Consider the following 22,224-nt stretch of genomic DNA (forward strand, 5'->3'; position numbering starts at 1 on the left):
CAGTCTCAACTCAGTAACAGGACAGGTTTCAGAGCTCATTTCCACCCTACACTGGCTGCTGGCTGGAAATGATTTCACTGGTGTCTTGTGCAGGCAGACCTAAAACAGAGACTGGGCAGAGCTAAGGAATGAAGCAGGGATTTATTAGATGGATCCACCTTGGGCAGCACCAGGGCCCAGCCAGGGCTGCACCCCAGGTGAACCCAAAATGGTCACAAAATGCACGACTGCTCACGGGGTCTCTCACTTTGATCACTTCTGCTCCATTTGCACCTTGGAGTTCATTGTCCAGTTCCAGCTTTAGCCCATGAAGTCCCATCCTGCTTGTTTTTCTCTCTTCAGCTCATGTTGTTTGTGCTCTTGGGCCTGAGGTTTGGATGATTTGTCCTTGGTCCCCAGCTGGAGAAGGAATTGTTTTGTCTCTCTGCTCTGTACAGAGGGCTCATGATCCCCTGACGTGAAGCCCAGACCCACACACTAAAGCAGCCCAGAATGTGAAAAATATAAAAGCTAAAACCTGAGGAATCACCACCAAATGTCTTGGGCTTTCCCAAGCTACTGGATTTAGTAAATGGAGCTGGAAGGCCTCCCTGACCACCCTGGCCTACCACTGGCTGTGCTCCATCCCTATCCCTGCCCACCAGTTTTCCTGAAGAGAACTTTCAGCACTGTTCACAAACACCATTACTGTAGTTCAACCTCGTTTTCCTTTTAAGCTCCCTCACCTAGAAAAGTCTTACTTGCATTACTTAAATGTATGACTTCCACAAACTAAATCCAGGAATACGGTTCACATATTCTCCATGTTCTGCCATGTGGTCCAAAGGAGCCTCCTGAAAACCTGAGATGCTATAGAATCACTGAGTGGGTCGGGTTGGAAGGGACCACATTGGCCACCTGGTCCCACCTCCCTGTTTTAACACCTTCTCCAGGGATCTGACTGCCAGCTGCCTGCAGCCATAATCCTGTCCCTGCACTTTGATAACAGCACAGCTCACTGAACTCGTGGCAGCTCCGTGCTGGATTCAGTTCCTGAGGGAACCCTTTGAGTGTTAAAGCCTGAGGGACTGCCTCATGTGCAGTCAGAATCCTGTTTATTCTCAGGCCATTACCCTGGCCAGCCCTGTTCTGAGCTCAGCACCTGGTGTTCAGAGGCAGCACAGCTCAGAGCTACAGCCTCCCTCAGAGCTGCAGAGTGCACAGCATCCCTCTGCAGATTGTCCCAGTCGCTCACTCAAAAATCCTTTTTCTACTGGCTCTTATCTGACTTTAGCTTCCAACATTACTTGTGCTCTGCTCTTCTTTGCAAGACCAGAGGTCTCATCAGCTCATGGTTTTCTCCCTTGTTTCACCACACAGTGTAATAAAGTCTCTACTCACTGTTCTCCTGACAAGGTAGATGTGTCTCTTCATTTAATCACATTTCAATCTCCTGTACCAATGACTCTTTTCCTATTCCACTGGCACCTTTATATGGGTATAACTACATCCACATAGGAGATGCTCCCGGGAAAATTACCACAGGAAAGATCAACCTCTCCCCTTCCCTGCTGATCCATACTAGTCCAAAACTGGAAATAAAATTATTCCACATAAAACTCAAATGTGGACTTCCCTCTGACTTTCACTTGAAATTGTAGAGCATTCAGGTATTTTGTGCTTGTTTTGTCTAGAAAGAAAAAGGGACGGGGTGCCTTTTCACCCAGATGAGCATTCATTTCATAGATTACTTGAGTTCAAAATGAGATTTAAAATAGCTCTCAGCTGTATAACATATATAAAATTCTCCCATCTTATGTTCAAGGAACGGAAATATCCTACTAAAGCAGTTTCACAATTTTATTCAAAGGACTCTAAAATACATTTTTCAGCTTTCCAGAAGTACATTTTGCTGTTCTGCTGCTGCTTTCCAAGACTCAATGCAATTACTTGTTAATAAAATCATGGTTTAATATGCTGGCAGAGAAATTGATACCACTTCCATTCTCTGCCTTAAAACAAATGAAAAGTAGGAAGGAATTGAGCTGTCTCATTTCTGAAATGGGAAGCAGATATTTTTTAAAGTTCAGATCGTTACCAAGCGTAATATTCATATAACAAGTTTAACTGACCTTGTGCTATTACTTCTTTGGAGTTAACTTTGTGAGAAATGTGTTACAAAACCTAAAAAGAGGAATACTGTTTCATGTTCTCCTGCCCTGCTCACCAACCAAAGTGAAAAATTCCTCTAGTGGGTCATTGTGGACCTGATTTGTGTGGCAACTGGAAGCTGTGCCCACTGCAGGAATTCCCTGTGGGTATCAGAAACCTTGGACCACTGAAGCTGACTCCAGCTGGTGCCTTGGAGTGGCTACCTAGAACAGAAGGCAGTAAAAATTAAGATAATAAAGTGGGTATTAATAAATACTGAATAATAAATACTAATACTAATAATATAATAAATAATATTTAAAATAAAATAGTATAATAAGATAAATAAATTACTACTAATAAATAATAAATACTATTAATAAATAATTACATTTATTAAGAAATAAAAGTCTTCAATAGCTACACCTTGGGCAGTCACAGCCTCCCAGAGGCTACACCCAACATAGAAAATGGGCACCAGTTTTTCAGACAATTGCAAGTTTGGTCAATTTACATATCAGGGGTTAATTCTCCAATTACATCTTCAGCTAATGAAGTTATTTACCCCCAGTTTGCTCCCCCAGCTCACTTTTGTTTGTACTATTTGGGGCCTGAGGCAGTGAGGTGTCCTTGAGCTTCAGGCCTAGAGAGGAATTGTTTTGTCTGAATAAAACAGTAGCTGACAGGCTGTGGAGTTTAGAGTTCTACACAAAGCAGAACGGGATCTGAAAATATAAAAGCTAAACCCCAAGGCATCCCAGGCACTGCAGAGCCTGAAGCAGCTGCACTGTCCCTGTCCCCCAGCAGGGATGCTGAGGCTGTGCTCCAGCTCTGTGCTCACCCTCTTACCTGCACTTCATGGGGCTGGGCAGCAGATCAGCAGAAGTCACCTGTCCCTTGTGGCTGCTGGGGACAAAGAGCCAGGGAAGCAGAGCTGGGCACTCCTCTTTTCCCATCTTTTCAGTCCCCAGTGCATCAGGCCTAATGACCTTAAACAAAACCCAGTCCAGGCTGACCTGATCTGTTCAGTGCAGCCACTCAGCTGCAGGTATTCTTCGTGCCATCAAACTGAGAAAAAGCTCTTTACTTGCATGCAGCACATCTTTCCCTTGGAACAGAGAGAACAGAGTTCAGGCTCTGCTTCTGCCTCAGGGAAAAGGAGGACACATGTACCAGGCAGCTCCCCAGACAGCTCCAGGTTTGTGTCTTGCAGGGGGGAGAGGTGAGGCTCTCCTCAGTTATGGTAGCACTGACACAGGGGAGGAAAGAGAATTATTTTCCTATCCCAGTGCTCGAGATGTGGGGCAGTGCTATGGGATAGAGCCACTCCATTTTACCATTTGAGTTCTTCTACTGAGTGCAACAGAACCTACACGTGACTGAAAATATAACCAGGTCAGAGCACCTTTATGGCTTGGTGTCTGTTTGGAGTGAAATAATTGCTGAGATTCACTTGTGACTTCTGCTGAAGGGAGTGCCTGGGTGAGGAGCCATCTCAAACACCATTTCTGAGCAATGACCTGTTCCACCTGCAAGAAATGTAGAGAAGGGCTCTCAGCATCCCATGGGCTGGGGAGAGGTGAGCTGGTAGGAGAGTGTCATTGTAGAGACACTGAGCAATGTATCAAAGGCTTTTTTTATTGCTCCATGTTCCCCTTTTTATACAGTTTTACAGACCTCCTGTGTGACTCCAATTGGTCAGTAGTTTTCTTGCTAATTACTTTATTAGTAAAAGGTATTTTTCTAAGTAAAAGGTATTTTACTACCTTAGTAAAAGGTATTTTTCTTGTCCATCAAATCTCTCTACTCTTAAATTGTTTACATTTTTTCTTCACTGGTTCTCATGGGATAGATTTAATGTTTCTGTAGCTGCTAGTTGTTTTTCACCCAGGAATAGACTCTTGTGTTAAGGAGCTGTTCACACCAGGATGGTTCTCACATGGGAACTTGAGAAGTACTAGCTCTGCTTACAAGAAATATCAGGCCACTGATCTAACAGACAGGCCTGATTTTATGAGGCCTTTCTTTTATATTTTTCTACCTTACTGTAACAGATGAGCATGTAAATAAACCTCCTGCAGCCTTGCAAAGCCACAGCTCAGCTTGCTGCCAGGAAATCCAAAGAGGCACTGGGAAGGAGAAGAGAAAACACAAATAAAGGAGAAGAACCTGTGCTAAAGGACAGAAATTATTTTTTTTTTCTGTCTTCACTGTGTTGTCAATCCTGTGGGACAATGACTACTTCCTGCTCAATTTATATAGTGGGACTCTGACCTCTCATGGGTCTGTTATCTCCCACTGTTATTTCAGTATAAAAACATATATATATGCAAAATATTTAACTATATATACCCTAATAACTATTTCCTTTCCACAGGCATTCCTCTCATATGGGCAGAGGACAAAAATTAAAAAGAAAATTTAGATAAATTGCCATAGAGGGAATTAAAAGGGTTTTCTTCAGCAGAGGATACACAGTGAGTCCCCTCGTTGCCCTGCAGCTCATCCTCCTGCCACATTGGTCTTCAGTTAATCTCAGGAAGTGGTTTTATGACAGTCAAAAGAATTCTGAACACTGCAGGTAAAATGTTTTTTCTCATCTATATTTATTTTTTCCTCCCAGTGAGTTCTGCCAGGTTTGATTTTTTAAAATTATTTCTTTTTTTTTTTTCTTTACTTTGTAAGATCTCAATTATGTGCAGAGCTTAAATTAGGAATTGGAAAAAACCTCTTAATGGTAAACATTTCCAGGAAATAATTTATAAAATCCTGCAATGCTCCACATGGATGGTTCAGAAGAGAAGTAATCAACCAACTCAGTAAATGTCAAGGGGAAGATTAGCCTTTACTTCTGATGAACACAATTCAGCAGCCACATCAAAAGGTGCCTTTGCATGTGGAACTAAAAGGACTATTTCCTGCTTTTTCTTTGACTTCCCTGTAGCTGCAAGTTTATCTCGTTCACAGAACCAAACCCACCTTGATCTGAAAAGCTGAAATGCCTTTAAAGCCCATTTAACCCCTTGCTGAAGTTGATAGAAGAGTGTTTTGGCTGAGCATTTCAGATAAGCAATTGCAGAAAGGGGATTTTTCCTTTGATTTTTGTTTGGATTACAAGATTAGCCCACCAACTTTGAAAAGCCATCCAGGAGGAGCCTGACTCTGAATGTCACATACCTTGGTGTGGATATTTCTTGCTGTTCAGGAATGTGAAGGGCGAAAGCAAAGCTTGGTAACCTCAGATGTTCCACACACAACTACAAACAGTGAGCAAACACTGCAGTCAGAATGAGGCATTTCTTGCCACTTTTGGTCAAAAGTCTCCCTCATACCTCTACACCTCCCTGCTGCTGCAGACCCCCTGTTAGCCTTCAGGAACACACATAATCACAGGATGTGATTATCTGCAGGTTCTTTTATTGAGAGCTCTGGGAATCAGGGGTACAGACCCAAATCTGACTCCAACACGGCTTTCGAGCTGAATGTATTTTATATTCTATCCTTATATAACTTACATATTAATTATTAAACTGAAATTGTTCTATTGTATACATTGACTTTATTCAAGCATGAGTTGCTCATGATCTTTCTCAAGCCCCTGACCACAGTTTCTCATGATTATACTTACAATTAAACAGTAATTATATTTAATTACAAAACAATCATCACATCTAACAATTATATAACTTATCATGTACTAGCTACACAGTTGCAATTCTAGTAAGGTACAAGGCCTACATATACCCACGGTATTTATTTTTCTTTTCAGGGCCTACTAAGCTTAATTTTCCTTTTAACCCTAAATCCCCATGATTTTAAAGCCCTTTTACTATCACCCCAGCCAGGTAATAATTAGCATTGACTCCATGATTGCAGAAGGCTGATCAATTGCTTCGTTATCTCATCTTATACTATATTATTTTATACTTATAAATAAACTCAGTAACCTTTACAGCCAGTCTGACACAGCCTTGACCTAATTGGTCAATCCATCCCAACACCACCCAGTGTCCAATTAAGAAATCACCCTTTGGTAAACAAATCCCCATGACACATCCCACATGTGCACAGCAGCAGGTGCAACAAGTGGAGATAAGAATTGCTTCTCATTCTTTTATCTGATCTTCTCACAGCTTTCCCTGGGAAATCTGTGCCTGCGCTCTGGCCAGAGAGCTGCTGCCACACCTCCCTGCTGGGCAAGGGGCTGAGGAGCAGAAGTCACCCTGGAGCAGCATGTCAGGGAAGATGAAACAAGAAAGCCTTATAAATATGATTGCCTGGCAAAAGATTTAGGAAATACAGAGATTGAGATGGTAACAAGTTCTGACATACCAAACCTTAGTTACTGCACAAGTAGAAAACAATAGTACAGCCAGGATGAAGACAATCCCCCCTTTCTGGCTGGACAATGCCCTTACCTACAGATAGCTCCAAAGGTCAAATGGAATGTTCTATCTCACCCCAATATGTGCTTCACCCCACACCTGTAACCCTCCCCTGAAGCATCAGGAGTCTGTGACCCCACTGGCCCAAGTCTTGTTCCAGCCCACCTTGAACCCCCTGATAAGGGGTCTCTGAGGAGCCAGATGCTCTCTTGGAACTTCCTTTCTCTTGGAACCTCCACTCTCTTGGAACTTCCACCCTCTTGGAACTTCCCCCCTCTCCTGGAGCATCCTCTTGTCTTCCTCTGCCCCTTGCCTCTCCCTTTCCCCTCTCCCTCAGGCCTGCCACGGGTCACGTCTGGTGGCTCCACGCAGGGCCCTTCACCCTCTCTAACAAACCAGATATTCAGAGATCTCTCGTCTCATCCACCCAAACCATCCTGGAGTCCAGCGTCCTCGCAGCAGCAGGCACTGAAGTTCTGCCCTGGGGAAGAGCAGAGCCTGGCAGAGCAGGACTGGGGCAGGCAGGACCTGCCGTGCCCGGGAGGCAGCAGCAGCTTCAGAGGCAGAAGACAGCAAGAAGCAGTGCAGGCTCGGCTGGCTGCTGATGCCTTAGCATTTCAGCTTTTATATTTTCCATCTATTTCTAACCCTGCAGTTCTTTAGTGTATAACTCTAAACTCCACACACAGTGTGAGCTGCTGCTTTCCCATTTTGGGCAGACACAGCAATTCCTCTCCAGGCCTGGCAGTCAAGGACACCTCACTGCCTCAGGCCAGAGAGATGGAAACAAAAGTGAGTTGGGGGGAGCAAATTGGGGGTAAATGACTTCATTACCTGAAGCTGGAATTGGAAGATGAACCCTCAATATGCAAATGGACCAAATTTATAAAAGTATGAAACCCATGATCCATTTTTGGGTGTAGCTCCTGGGGGGTCTTGTCTGCTCTAAATGTACCTAAAGGCCCTTCAATAAATGGAACTGGTTTTTATTCCCTGAATTTTATCTGGCCTCTGTTTTTAGGTAGTCCCAAAAAGGCATTGCTGCCCTGGCATGCACTGACACTGTTGAAAACAAAACATCTCCTTTCCAGGCTGAAGTACTTGATTTACCATTTCTTTCAATACAGATTTTATGCACAGAGCAAGATTTTAAAAATATCACAACATTTATTATGAGAAAATTAGAAAATATTAATCTATTTGAGTATAATTACACAATCTTACCAACTATCAGTGGCTGATCTGCCAGGATGAGCATCAGTAGAACAGCAGGGCAGTGCCTGGCACAGCCCTGGGGTGCCCAGGCAGCGAGGGCAGGGTGGGCTGGCTGCTGGTAACAGGGGTCAGCCAGGAGCATCAGACAAGTCCAGAGTGATGAGGGAGGTCCAAAGTCACCCACAGCACACCAGGGCTGGTGGTGCAGACAAGGCACAGCCAGGGCAGGAGAAGAGGATGCAGAGCCTGGTGGCACAGGCAGTGTGTATCTGCGGTGTGACTAAAGGTGCTTTCTCTAGATGGTGACTGTGCTGGTAATTTCCTTATTCCAACATTCTGGTGGCATCCATGGTGGAAATTAATCCAGCTGTAGAAAGGATTGGGTGATCTGGGAAAAAAAAACAATTGTATAAGATTAAAGTAATTTACTTCTTTTTTAAAAATAAAAATATTTTTAAATGGGAGTAACTTATTATTACAGCATCTATTTTTTTTTCCTTTTTTTTTTTTTTTTTTTTTCAGGCATGATGCCACATTTTCTGGCATTTACAGGAAGCAGAGACACAAGAAACAAGTTTCTCTTTCCTGTTCATATGTAAAACCAAAGGAAAGGAAAAATGCAATTATGAGATTTATAAACTACTTGAGAGATATTTCCATGGTAAACTACAGAAAATCTTTTGTGGCACAGATATTTCAATGCACTCAAATAATACTGAGCTCTTTATTTGCCCTATAAAGGGTGAGACAGTAATTTCACAATCTGTCAAATGCAGAAGCCAACAAAACCAAACTGCTTGTTGAACCAATAGAGAAATTGACTGTCAACAGCACTGATTTTTGGCCTCCTTATTCTGTCCTCAAGAGATCCAACACTGTCAGGCTTTACTATGTGATCACTTATTGCTAAGATGTTTTAAAGCAAAACATAAGGAAATCCACCTCCTCCTGTCTTGGGATAGCAGAAACCTGTGCAGGATTCTGGGGAAGGGTAAAAGTGCAGTTTGTGGAAGTTAGCAAGGACATTAACTGGGCTCCACACACACAAAACACTCACAGACAGCTCCAGGGACAGGGGGCACACTCACAGGCACCTACAGCCAATCCACTGACACAATTGCTGCTTCATTTTTAAAGCGTTCCTGACCTGCTCCAGTCTCTGATTTGATAAATGCCTCTCCCTCCAGATCCTCCACCAGTCTTGACCCCTAGGTGGGAAAATGATTTATTTTGGCTAATTAAGCACGGTGTGGGTCAAGACATCCTCAGTTTTCCCAAGAACTTTCTATTTATTTACAGCCATTACTATTTTTGGAACTGGCAGTTTGAGCCCTGAAAAGTGAGGACCGCTTTCCTCTGGCATCAAGGCTCCCATGAAAATCTTTATTCCTTTCCTAGCATGAGGTACCATTTACTCACAAGATGGAGGCTTATCAAAGAAGGGGTTAATTAATTCCCCAGAACTATTTTTGTTTCAAGCAAGTCAGTCAAATGTAGAACTAACCCCTGACAGATTCTGAGTAGATTCACAGCGCATGAAATTTAAATAGAAAAATTTTCAAAAAAAAAATCCCCTTGAGCCAAGAGAGGTCGTTGTCAGAAACTGTAAATAATGCAGCAAAATGGGAGAGTGTCAGAGGGAGGGAACTGTCCTTGGCAGCAGTTTCATGCTGCTCCTCTGCTGCTGCACTCAAGGCAGACCAGCACTAATTCTGCTCCTGATGCATCGCTGCCTCTGCTCTGTTGTGACTCAGCCTCTGAGCCCCTTAGCTTGAGGCACAGCTAATTGTGGTTCATTCACCGGCGCACAGAAAAGAGGCTGAAAAGTTAAATATTGTAAAAATATTCAGCCTTAGCGTGCAAGATCCTTTGAGGTGAGGTTCTGTTGGAATCTGTGCTATTGATGATTCTGAGATTGTAGAAAGTCTCTGTCTCTCAGCCCCGTTGCCAAAGCAGAAGCCATAATTGGTCTGTGCTGGTTTCCAGGTTGTTTATTCTGTTTATCTCTAACATGTTCTGCTGCCCTGCCCAGCTCTGTCCTGCAGGGCAGCGTGTGGGGCTCTGCCCTCAGTGGGATGTGACAAACATGAAATACCAGAAACTCCCTGGGCTGCATTTACAAGAACGTGCCAATATCTGTCACCTACGTTGGACAGTGTGTCCCCAGCCTGAACCAACAGAAAAATGCCAACACCACAGTGAGACATGGAGGGCATGAAGAAGGAGAAAAAGGACAAGACACACCCAATTTCCTCCATCTTGTCCCCTTTGGACCCCTAATTTAGAAACCTAAAATTTTACTTTTGCACCCATGCCACACTTAATTATGACTTCTATCAAACACTCAGAGCTGGTAATTCATGCTGTAAGATTGAAAACTCTTTTCCATGGCCAGAGATCACAGCCAGTGTCTCTGGGGGCTCTGTCCAGGGGGTTCCTGAGCCCTGCCAGGGTCCCAGCCCTGCCAGGGAAGCCAGAGGAAAGCTCTGGATTCCCACAAGTGGTTCCTCCTTTGCTGTCCATCTCTTCCCCCCTTTCAAAATGACAGCCACTGAGAACCAGAAGGCTGAGTGTCCTTTGGGACACCCCAATCTAAACACAGTTAAATTAACTCTGGAATGAAGCATTTATTTTCTCTGGATTCTGCCTTTTAATTTATATCTTCATAACCTATTCTTAATGTTTCTAGCCCCAGTGGTTTCTCACCCCAAATCTAATGAGCAGGAGTTGATATTTTATCTTACATATGCTGGGTGACCTGCAAGATGTGGGTGTGTTTTCCTGCTCAAGGCTTGCTTTGTTAGAATAGTTTCCTCCCTGGGTTATAACCACATTTCTTGGAATTTTTTTAAAATTCATCACGAGTTCTCTGCCCCTGCCCTGCTCCTGGCCATCAGGTCACAGCCTCCCTTCCCAGCTTGCAACAAACAGTCCCAGAGGGGAACAGACCTGTTTGGAAATGGTGAAAGGAGAGGGAATAGGAGCCTTTTTCACTCATCACTTTTTCCCTCTACTGCAAATTGCAGAGCTGATAAACAGGCCAATACCCCACCAAGGTGAAGGAGCTTTTAGGCTGCCTGGGGTCTGGCTGTTTCTCTGTGGGTTTGGGGTTTCTCTGGCGTCTGGCTGTTTCTCTGTGGGTTTGGGGTTTCTCTGGGGTCTGGCTGTTTCTCAGTGGGTTTGGGTTTCTCTGGGGTTTGGCTGCTTCTCAGTGGGTTTGGGTTTCTCTAGGCTCTGGCTGTTTCTCAGTGGGTTTGGGGTTTCTCTGGGGTCTGGCTGTTTCTCAGTGGGTTTGGGTTTCTCTGGGGTCTGGCTGTTTCTCAGTGGGTTTGGGTTTCTCTGGCGTCTGGCTGTTTCTCAGTGGGTTTGGGTTTCTCTGGAGTCTGGCTGTTTCTCAGTGGGTTTGGGTTTCTCTAGGCTCTGGCTGTTTCTCAGTGGGTTTGGGGTTTTTCTGGGGTCTCAGTGGGTTTGGGTTTCTCTGGGGTCTGGCTGTTTCTCTGAGGCTGTGCAGGTGGATCCACAGCAGGGACATGGCCCAATTCTGCAGGACATTGTCCTATCCCCACCACAGGAGGGGAGGAAGGTTTTGGTGGTGTCAGTCACTTCCAGCTGTCTGATTGAACTTCCCCATGTCCATCCTGTGCCTCAAGCCCACTAATAATCAGTTCAACACCTTCCTCTTGCCTCGGCATCTCTCCCTCTCTCTGCTAACCTTTACCAGAAGTTGCCTTGCCAACCTTTGTGCAACAGGAAAGCTTCACCCATCTCATCTCATGAAATGACTTCCCAAGGCACCCATCAGAGCAGCTGGACCCTGATCCTGAGCAGGGACAGGGCTCTGAGCCTCACACTCCAGGAAGGGTTTAAGGCTCCCAGGACAGCACACACCTGTTCCAGTTCCATCCTCTGTGGATATTTGTGGGAAATGGAAAGATAGAAACTTCCACAGGCACTGAAGGGTTTGATCTGCAGCCTTGGAAGAAGCTTGGATTGATGTAAAAATAAAATACACAGACATTAGGCAGAAAAAAAATAATAAAAATATATCTCTATAGTATGCCTTAAGTAAGTAAAAAACTGTATTGATAAGATAAAGGGTTTATAACATAGTAAAGTGATTGTACAGAGTAAGTTAAGAGTTTAGAAGTGATAATAAAAGCAAATTTGTGTCTGTGAGTTAGAAACCATTGAAAAAAAAAAGTGTCCCCAGTGTAGCAGAAGTGAGTAAAGGTGATAGATTAGAAAAGCAAAATAAACTTTGTGGCAACTGTCTGTTAGATCAGAAAGTTACATATTGTCTTGTAGGGAAGAACTTGTGACCATTCTGAGCTGTGGCTGTTTGCTCTCTTAAACCTCACTGCCTCTGAGACTGATGTTTACCTGAGCAATAAATTGTTTTTATCCTGACAGTGGTCCCATCCCCTCAATTAAAGCAGTGATAATACCAGATATTAACAACCACAATAGTTAATCCTAATTGCCATAGGAGTTCAGCTGTCAGCACTTTGGGGATTTAGAAGGGACTGGGTGCCAAAATTCTTCAGGCTGCCTCAAAAACACAGTCAATGTTTAACTTTGCAGAGCACAGCTCAGACAGACACAGAGCCAGGGGCAATTGGCAGAGCACCTTGGCTTTGCAGGGCTGCCCCTCTCCGGCCCTGTTCTCTGCTCCTGCTCCACAGATAAACCCAGCTGGAATTCTGGGGATATTGGCAACAAGAGCTGTTTAGCACAGCAAGCTGATTTGCTTGTCAAAACCACAACTGGAGCTCACAAAGCCTTAAAGGCTTGCCAAAAAAAGTACCTTTCCCACCCCCTGCCCTATATAATTTTTAAGAGGGGATTCTCATTTGCTACCAAAGATTCTTTATATCCCATAAAACCTGAGGAAATGGGGTGCTTCTTTTGTTTGGTGTAAACAAAAATGAAATCAGCAAAAGTGGGCACTGAATCTGCCACCACGAGCAGAATGGAGAGAATGCAGCAGTCACACAACAGAAAGAGAATACAATAAGGAATGCAGATGATAAGTTAAAGAGTTCAAGTTTGATACAATGGAAAAGGAGGAGGCATGAGAGAAATGCACTGAAAGGTGGTGGGATGATCTTTGGTAGCTGCTGAGAGATGCCAGCAGAGGGGAGGGAGCTGGGACAGGCAGGAGCTCCAGCATTCAGCAATTTCAGCTACAGAAAAGGAAAAGACATCAACAGAGAAAAAGGAGATGCAGCTGCCCTGGCATCATATTTCCTTCTCATGAAAGAAGAGCAGCCATCATACTTATTAAACAAACTTATATTCATAAAAATACCATAAGCCTTTGAATTTTTATTTTGCCAGTTATATTTTCAAGTCATGAGAGCCAAGATTTTTATCAATGGCATCGAAGAAAATTATTAAAGAAATATTTAAGACCAGTGAATTAACAACAGAAGACATTTTAAAAAGCTGACTATGGAAAAGAGACGACTAGGAATCAGAACAGCCTTTCAGCTGAGTTCAGACTATAGCAAGCAATTTCTTATAGCTCCTTTTTGCTCAGCACACTCCAAGTCTGTGAATCAGGCATTTGCCAGCTCAGATCTGGGCTTTGCTCTGCAAAAGAGAGCACAAATTACCAGCCCCTCTTTCACAAGGAGTCTGGCAGCATGACAGCAATGTGGGAACAGAATCACTCCTTGCATACGGTTATATTTCAGCTTTTATCACCACTACAAAAGCCTATGAGTTTAACTCCCCTTTATCAGCAAACACCAGTGTTTGAGACCAAGAACTGGACCTTAACAAACAGGCTTAGCCACTCTAATTTTTTGGTACCTTAATTCAAAACCATCCCACTAAATCCCACACCAGAGATGTCCCCCAGTTATTTTGCTTAAGCATGTGGTCCTAAATCAAAAGCAGCACAGTATAGCATGCAAATTCAACTGTCTTTAGTCAGACAACTGCCTTTATATATTTTCATAAAATGTGCTTTAAAACCTAGATGCCACAAATTATATTTCTTGTGCTCCATTGCAAATTGATGTTTCATACTTAGAGCATTAGCTCCATTCTTAGCCTTGTCTGTCTGAACAACCCCAAAATGTCTGTGTGTGTCAGTTTGCTTTGTGGCATGCATTTTTGCTGGACAGCTCTTTAGCCTTTTTCCCTGTTTGTAAAGCTCAGTAAATCTCATTAAAAGCACTGACACCTGGTGTTTACTTCAAACACAGTGAGATTTTCTGGTGCAACATGAGGTTTGTTCAGAGGTCTGCAGGAACTGGATTAAAGAGCCTTCCTCCTCTCCCTCTCCTCTCCCTCTCCTCTCCCTCTCCTCTCCCTCTCCTCTCCCTCTCCTCTCCCTCTCCTCTCCCTCTCCTCTCCCTCTCCTCTCCCTCTCCTCTCCCTCTCCTCTCCCTCTCCTCTCCCTCTCCTCTCCCTCTCCTCTCCCTCTCCTCTCCCTCTCCTCTCCCTCTCCTCTCCCTCTCCTCTCCCTCTCCTCTCCCTCTCCTCTCCTCTCCTCTCCTCTCCTCTCCTCTCCTCTCCTCTCCTCTCCTCTCCTCTCCTCTCCTCTCCTCTCCTCTCCTCTCCTCTCCTCTCCTCTCCTCTCCTCTCACACACCTTGACTCATTTTTGGGGATTCAATGTACAAAAAGGAAACCTTTTCTTTGCTACCTACAAATTCTTGTGGTTTTGGTCCCTAGAAACTCTCCTGAACAAAGCCCATGTGTGGTTTGTTGGCCTCCTAACACAAAGACATGAAGAACACACAGGTAAGACAGCAGAACAAGCTCTGCACTCCTCTGTGTCCCAGGCCTAAGTCTCCTTCCACTTTTTAGATGTTTATTTCTACCCAGTGAGGACATGAGTTGCATTTCAGTTTGCTGATGCACTCTGGCCTGCTTGGAAGGTAGAGCAGCTGCAGCCTCAGAGCCACCTCAGGCTCAGCAAGTATTGGCAGTCTTCCTTCATCTCCCATCTCCTAAAAGGAGAATAAAATCTGGATTTTGTCCAAGGAGATGAAATTGCAGTAAACATAACGTGATGATGAGGGACGTGCCAACAGAGCCTTTTGGGCTAAAGTTGGACACTGAAAAATTAGGTGCATTAGAAGTTCATAAAGGAACATTAATGGAGAAAGTAGGGGGGAAAAAAGGTATTTCATTTTCTCTAGCTCGCTGAGCCAGTCCTCATCAGCCCAGGTTTCTGTACCAGAGAGGTGTTTGGTACCAGAGTGAAACCTTAGGATTTCAGCTTTTATATTTTCCATCTATTTCTAACCCTGCAGTTCTTTCATGTATAACTCTAAACTCCACACACAGTGTGAGCTGCTGCTTTCCCATTTTGGGCAGACACAGCAATTCCTCTCCAGGCCTGGCAGTCAAGGACACCTCAATGCCTCAGGCCAGAGAGATGGAAACAAAAGTGAGTGGGGGGAGCAAACTTGGGGTAAATGACTTCATTAGCTGAAGCTGGAATTGGAAGATGAACCCTCAATATGCAAATGGCCCAAATTTATAAAAGTGTGAAAACCTGTGAGCCGTGGTCCATTTTGGGTGTAGCCACTGGGGGGCTTTGTCTGCCTAAAATGCACCTGAAGGCCGTTCAATAAATGGAACTGGTTTTTATTCCCTGCATTTTATCTGGCCTCTGTTTTTAGGTAGCCCAACAAGGCATCAGGAGTGCTGAGCACAGCAGGGGGAAGGTGCCTGCCAGGGCTGCTCTGCTCCTGCTGCTCACAGGGCAGCACGAGCAGCTGCACAGGCTCTGCAGCTCCTTTAAAGCACTCAGGTTTCCCAGGAGTTACAACATGGGAAAAAGCAGAGATTTAACATGTCCAAGAAAGTTCTGACAGAATTCAGTTGAACATCTTTAAGTATCTGAATACACTAAAGAGCTGCTATAAAAACCTTGTAACTCAGGGACAATGTACCATGAACACAGTGGGTTTTCATGCAAATCCTTAAAACATTACATCTCAGTTTATGCATCATTACAGACAGCTTAAAAAGGTTTTACAGAAATATATTCCCATTTGAAAGTGCTAGTAGTCAGCTATCCAAAGAATGATGAGATAGGAGAACTCTTGGCTGCTTTAGTATCATTTAGGAATGACAGAAATGACACTGAACCACAGAGGGTTTTTTTGGGAAGTTAAATAGTTGCCATTAGCAGGGAAGGGCAGAAATAGTCTCTATGGTAAATACAGGCTTTACCAACATTTAATTTCTTCAAAAAAGAAGTTGTTGCTATTTCAGATTAGCCTAATCTATTTGCATTAAATGGAAAAAAAAAAAAAAAAGGTTTTGAGTGGGAAAAACCCACACAGAAAATGGGGATTCTGTTTGCTAAAGTATCAGATACATATAAATGAAGGGGGTAGCAGCAGCTCTGGAGGGCCAGCAGAGTAAAGCAAGCATTACTGAGTGAGACCAAAGGTGTCCTCATCCCAGTGCCTGTGCCAAGGAGAGGGACAGCAGGTGGGGACACTTTCCATGGCATTTTCTCCAGCCCCAGTGAGACCAGCACTGCCAACGGCCCCTCCTGCCATCCCACCAGTGTGTTATTTGGGGTGGATGGCAGCTAGAAAAGCCTCTGGAGGTGTGAGGGCACTGAATTGTCTTGGGAAGCAAGGGCAGGAGCTGTGAGCTCATGATGGATGAAGGGATTCCTCCCTGCAGTGGGATTTCAGCAGCCCCTGCCCACTGATGTGAAGCACAGATAACTCAGCTACCAAACACCAATCTTCTGACACCATCAGGGGTTTTTACAAAGCTTGTACAGATTTCTGCCAACAGCAGAATGGGGTAGTCTTTATGAGGTTTGACTATTTCTTCACTCTGGTATTCCATTACCCACTCCAGGCAGGAGTGCTACTGGTTCTACTTTCCCTCCCCAGCAAGGAAAACCCTCTTTTTTCATATAATCAACCAGTATCCCAAGTGCTAATAAAGCTAATGAAGCTTTGGATATGACTGGGGGGGATTAATGGTATTTTATTCCCCTCATCACTGCCACTACAACACTTTTCCACTGTTGCTGGTTTGGAATATGCCTGGTTCACCACTTGCATTTAATTCTAATTAATTAATTCCATCAATTTTGATTCAATGGCTTCTGGGAAAAAAACAACTGATGCAGAACTTTGGTCAACAGAGTTATGAATGTACAAAGTTAGATGGCAAGACTGAAAGCCAGCCAGAATTTATCAAGGTGGAAGGTGAAACAAAAAGACTTCCCAACAAAATGCTGCTGACATTTCTATTAACGTGGGGAACAAAGCCCAGATCTGACATTTAAATATAATGCCACCTGTGTAAAATCTAAACCACATTTTTTACAGGCAGTGGGAAAGCTTCAAGGCAACTCCCCTTGTCCATTTGTTAACTGTGCAGCCTTTCATCATAAAAGGTCTTACTTTTTCTGCCTCTTCACATTCTTTAAAAGGCATATTGAACAGTGACTATGCAAAAGGCAAGGCAGCAAGAATAAAGTGAGTTGAAGAGATCTCAGCACAGGTAGAAGAGCATCACATTTGATTCTTTTCATGCTCATTTTAATAACATTTATCATGATGAACTCTTAAGTCATCACAGAGTATAAAATATGCAGTGCTATGCTTTGCCATTTAACATGTAATTTATCTCCTCATTGCTGTGACGAAGACATTATTACTTTATTAAAATAGCTTCTTATCAGGCAGGTTCAGCCACATACCACTGGTTTTATTTCAAAACTCTGCACAACAGTCATCATCAGCAACTGATGCCCCATTTTTTTCCTTCACTACTAAGAAAAAACCCCAGGCCACTTGTCAGAGTCACCAACCAGCAAAGTCACCTGTAGGTGAAAGGTAGGGAAAGGAGATCTCACTTATCACAGATCCTGTTGCCAGGCTTTTTGTCTGTTCTCATCTGGTTAAATGCTTCACAGATGCACAGGGTGAAGTAGAAGGAACATTTATTCAGGTCAGAAAGGCTGCTTCTCTGGCAGGCTGCATTCAAGACAATGGACTGCACCCTGTCACCTCTGTATCAGACCTATTCATTTGTGATCAAACCACAGGTCATTGTCCAGGTGGATGTCTCATCTTGATCTGAAGTGACTGAGCACTTATTTAATCTCTAAATAAATGACTCATTTCTCTCTCTTTGCAACTACTTTCACTTCCCTTTGATTTCCAGCTACTGGACTTTGCAGGGGAGGAACAAAGAGCCCTGGGTCAGAAATCTCCTAATGTACTTGCAGCTTGGCCTCCAGGCCCACCTTGGCAAGGGACAAAGAGTGATGTCCTTTAATGTCTCACTGAAAAGTTTGCTTGAAAGTCCTCTGCAGAGGATAGTGGAGGTGCTGCTTCATGCTCCTTAAACCACTGTAATCCCAAGATCCCTGTTTCCTGGTATTGCTTTTAGTGTGACTTGCCCAGGGGGAGCACCAAACATGGTCAGAAAATGCTCCTCTGTACCTCAGCAGGCTTTCAACCCCCTCCCACGGGGGGAAGCAGTGGTGGCAGCAGGAAACAATCAGACCAGAAAATGAAAGATGAGCAGGAGTCACAGCTCATCAGCTGCTTCAACTTGAAGCATTTTATGGGCATTTTGAGAGAAGTAGAGTTGAAAAGTGTAACAAACACAAGTTCAGAGATGATGATGATGAGCGTTATCATCATCATCATATTTGTTCACAGATTGCTCCTTTGCTAATTTTCATGATCACATTTTTAACAAACTACAGGCTGAACGACATGAGCTACACAAGCACACTGACATGTCCTAAAACCAGTGGCAATGACTCAGGAGAGCGCAGGTGGCCAGTTCAGCACTGTGCTCAGAGGCCATTCACAAAAATTTACTGTGCAATAAAAAATCATCAGGAAGCTACAGTCAAAATGGGCACCATGCACTTCACAAAATCTGACTGCCTGGTTAACCCTGAGTGTCCCATCCCATGATGGAAAGTTGGGAAGTGCCTTGAGGACAAGGAGCCAGAGTCCAACTGCAAAGCAGAGAGGATTAGGATAACTGAGGCTAGACTAGACTAGACAGAATGGGGTTTAAGAAGTTTAAGATTTCAAAATAATGAGGAAGAGCTTCTTGATTTCAGCTGCACTGATTTTAGCCCCAAGTGGTGTAAAAGCATATAAATTCTGATGACTCAAAGTAGACAATTTGTTAGATAATCTAAAAGGCATCACCTTGTTCTCTACAGATAATTTGGTGAAACAGCTGAAAGGTCTCACTTCATGCATCAGTTTTGGATTTGCAGCAGATCTGAATTACAAGACCTCAAGAACTTCATGAGTCTATTGGCTTACTCAGCCTGGGAACAGCTCCAGGACCTTCTGGGGGTGCAAAACTGCATTTATTCCTCCTCCCACTTCACACACAGCAGGCTCTAAGCACTCCCTGCTTTACCAGCTTTTAACCCCCACACCTGACAGGTATTTTAGAAACACAAGCTTCAGCTGTATCTCCTTCTATTGGCAACTAAGTGGTTGGAAAAAATCTTCAGTATTAGCTTCCTTTTTTGCACACTGGCTCTCACGCAAGGGTACTTGGGAAACTGTTCTATTTGTCACAGTACAGTAACCCAGCACTTTGGGAGTCATAATGTATAATTTCATAGCTTTGGTGGATAAATAGCTGCAATTTTCATTAGTCCTTCTTGAACAAGCTTTCCTAGAGTGTGAGGTTTTAGCTAAAAACCTTTGACTTTGTTCTGCTAACTACTAGGAGATGATGAAATGACAGAAATTATAAGAAAGCCAATCAATACATTACCCTGTATATGTACACAAATCATACAGAGCAGAGGAAGGACTTAATGGATAAGAGGTGCTTGTGGAATTTGGTGTCTGCATGCCTGAAAAGAGAGGTCCCACCTTGTGCCTGTGGGACAGCAGCGTGGGTCCCACCCCAGAGGGGCAGCCTGGCAGTCAGAAATTCATTAAGGAAGGAGTGGAACTCTCCTCCCTGTGCATGTGAGTGATGTCCAGGTGTCAGAGGTGCAGTTATGCAAGAAATGGCTAGAATCCAAAACTAAGAATCCAAAATTAAGGTGCAGGAAGGAGTAAAATGCTATTAAACCTGTGTGCTGTAAACACATGCAAATACCCTTCTGCCAAAGACAGGTGCTCTTTTCTCTAAAACAGCAACAACTGTGAAAAAATTCCAGTATCTCAACCACAGGAAAAATTTATAATGTCTTCATGTGCATCTTTCCTCACTTAAAAAGAAAACTATAGTACAGAGAAGTGACATGGAAATGAAACACTGGTGAGAATATAAATTACATTCTAATACAGTTGTATATTCTCTTAACATGAGTTAGTCCTGCTCTCTGGGGTTGGGTAGACCAGGCAACCTAAGTTATTCCATCCCTTTCCGAACCAGTATTGAAGGTTTATTTGTAAGCATTTTCCTTGGCATTCTTTACTGATCCAGAAAACATCAATTTATGCCTACTCTGTGCTGGTAAAACCTATCACCCATCTGCTGCCCCTCCACAAAACCACCTGGATGCTAACTGTAACCCAAACCCTACAAATGCAGCAAATATAAAAAAAGAGAAAAAAAAAAAAAAAGGTTAAGTAAAGGCATTTTATTTCCAGACACGTCTGAAAGCACAGAAAATGGATCCTTCCCCAGCTGGAGCAGATTTCATCTTGAGCATTTGTTATCTGATAGAGCACTGTAATTGACAAATTATCATGGAATAATTTTTGCCACTAAATATATCTTTATAGATTTCTCAAGTCTTGCTGTGTTTCTAAGGGAATTAATGAAATCTCTTAATATCTCAGCTATCTCTAAACAGAAGGCAGAAGCCCTTGATTAAGTAATTAGTTATGTCAGTAGAAAAAATCATCAGTGAAATCATCAGTAAAATCATACCTTCTTCTGGTATGAAAGAAACAAAAAACCCTGGAGAATAGATGTGTTGTACAAATAAAAAAACCATTTATCATTCATCAATAACTCACCTTGACTGCTTGTGCAGAGGGCAAATGGCTTAGAGCCCCTGGCACAGCAACAGGCACACTGAGGCTGCCCTGCTACTCCTGTGGGCACAGGGCAGCGTGTCCCTCCCTGCACAGAGTGACAACCCAGAAACTTTGCCAGCCTGTGTGGTCGCCTTTACCTAATTAACTTCTCCTGGGCCAGAAGGGAAGATGTGGTCTGCCCTCAGCATCTGTTACCAATGAATTCTCAGCAGGGAAACGAAGCCCTGAGGATGCATTGATCAGTCAGCCCACACTCCCAGGCAGGGGCAATCACCGAGTGCCTCCCTCTGCTGAGGAATTCACCACGAAGAAATGCAGCCAACCTTGGTGGTTTTCTCCATTTGCTTATGAAAAGCACAACAACCACATCTTAAAGGCTGAATCACTGCGGGAGCAATCTTGAGAGCTAATAACATGAAAGGCAGCATTGATGAGAGTGGGGTGAGAGAACAGCTCTGCAGCTGCTCCTCCTGCAAACACAGGGAGCAGGAAACCTGCTCATTTCCTCCTAGGCCAAAAAGGATGCTCAGGGGATACAAACTCCACCAATTCCAAATCAGAACCAGATCACATTGGTTTAGAATCCTTTTTGCTTTCAGAGCGAGTACTGCAGCAGTATCACATCACTACTTATGTAATATCAATTTTATTTCTAACCACTTTATATAATAACAGTTGATAATTCATTGCATATTATTTTGACTCAGTGCATAGCTCCCACACTGTGAACATGCTCATTCTGAAGAAGCAGATCTTCACCTTCCCCTCTGCTTTGTGCTTTTCTTACTGAGCATTACTTAGGCTGTGAGCTGGTTGCTTGCTAAATGCACTTTCCAATGTGATTTCTAATTATTCAGCTCCTGGACCCACACATGGATAAGAAATCTGTGCTTTGACATGGCTGCTTCTAAATAAAGTTGTGGTTTGTCTGAGATCAGCTGCACCTGATGATCTGTGCTTGCCAATGCTATTTTGTAGTCTCAGAACACCTGCTTAGTGTCAGGGTGACATACAGCTGAACAATGACAGGTTTATAAACCTGATAGTGTTCCTCACAGCACCATCAAGGAGAAAATAATGCAACAACAGGCAAAGGTGCTGATCTAAACCTCATGGTGCCCCTGAAGTAGGTGGGCTGTGCTCTCAAACTTGTCTTTTCTGCTGCAGGTGAGAGGGAATAGATGTGTCTCCTCTCAGCCTGAGCCAGCTGCCCTGCCCCACAGCTCTCCTCAGCTCCGTGGCCTGGGAAACCTCTGCTGCTCACCTCGACAAAGGATACACTGAAGCAGCATCACCTGTGCCACAGTTGAGACTAAATGTTAGTGACTCCATTTGGCTTTAAAACTTTACATTATGAGTTTCCTGTCCTTTTTTTGTGGACTAACACTGCCCAGATGAATGGGCAGCCTTTCACAGAGGTCACAGTGAGATGGTCAAGAGCACCTCGAGTTCTGCAAGATTCCTTTTTCTAATGTACAGCAGAAAAGAAAAAGAAGAGACAGAACTGAAATA

General features: G+C 43.7%; 1 long non-coding RNA gene across 2 annotated transcripts; it reads right to left on the bottom strand.

Moving 5' to 3' along the window:
• Nucleotides 1-1,827: 1,827 nt before the first annotated feature.
• LOC146766577 (uncharacterized) lies at nt 1,828-21,929 on the bottom strand. 2 transcript variants are annotated; one of them, XR_014957157.1, is made up of 6 exons: nt 20,692-21,927; nt 7,740-8,118; nt 5,308-5,387; nt 3,536-3,659; nt 2,980-3,238; nt 1,828-2,354 (listed from the first exon to the last, which is right to left on the bottom strand). It is a non-coding gene; the product is annotated as an uncharacterized LOC146766577 (long non-coding RNA). The 2 variants fall into 2 exon arrangements; XR_014957156.1 differs by having other exon boundaries at nt 2,980-3,659; nt 20,692-21,929.
• Nucleotides 21,930-22,224: the final 295 nt, after the last annotated feature.

Source organism: Lonchura striata, chromosome 9, assembly GCF_050655825.1.
Source record: "Lonchura striata isolate lonStrDom1 chromosome 9, ASM5065582v1, whole genome shotgun sequence".
Lineage (NCBI taxonomy): Eukaryota > Metazoa > Chordata > Aves > Passeriformes > Estrildidae > Lonchura > Lonchura striata.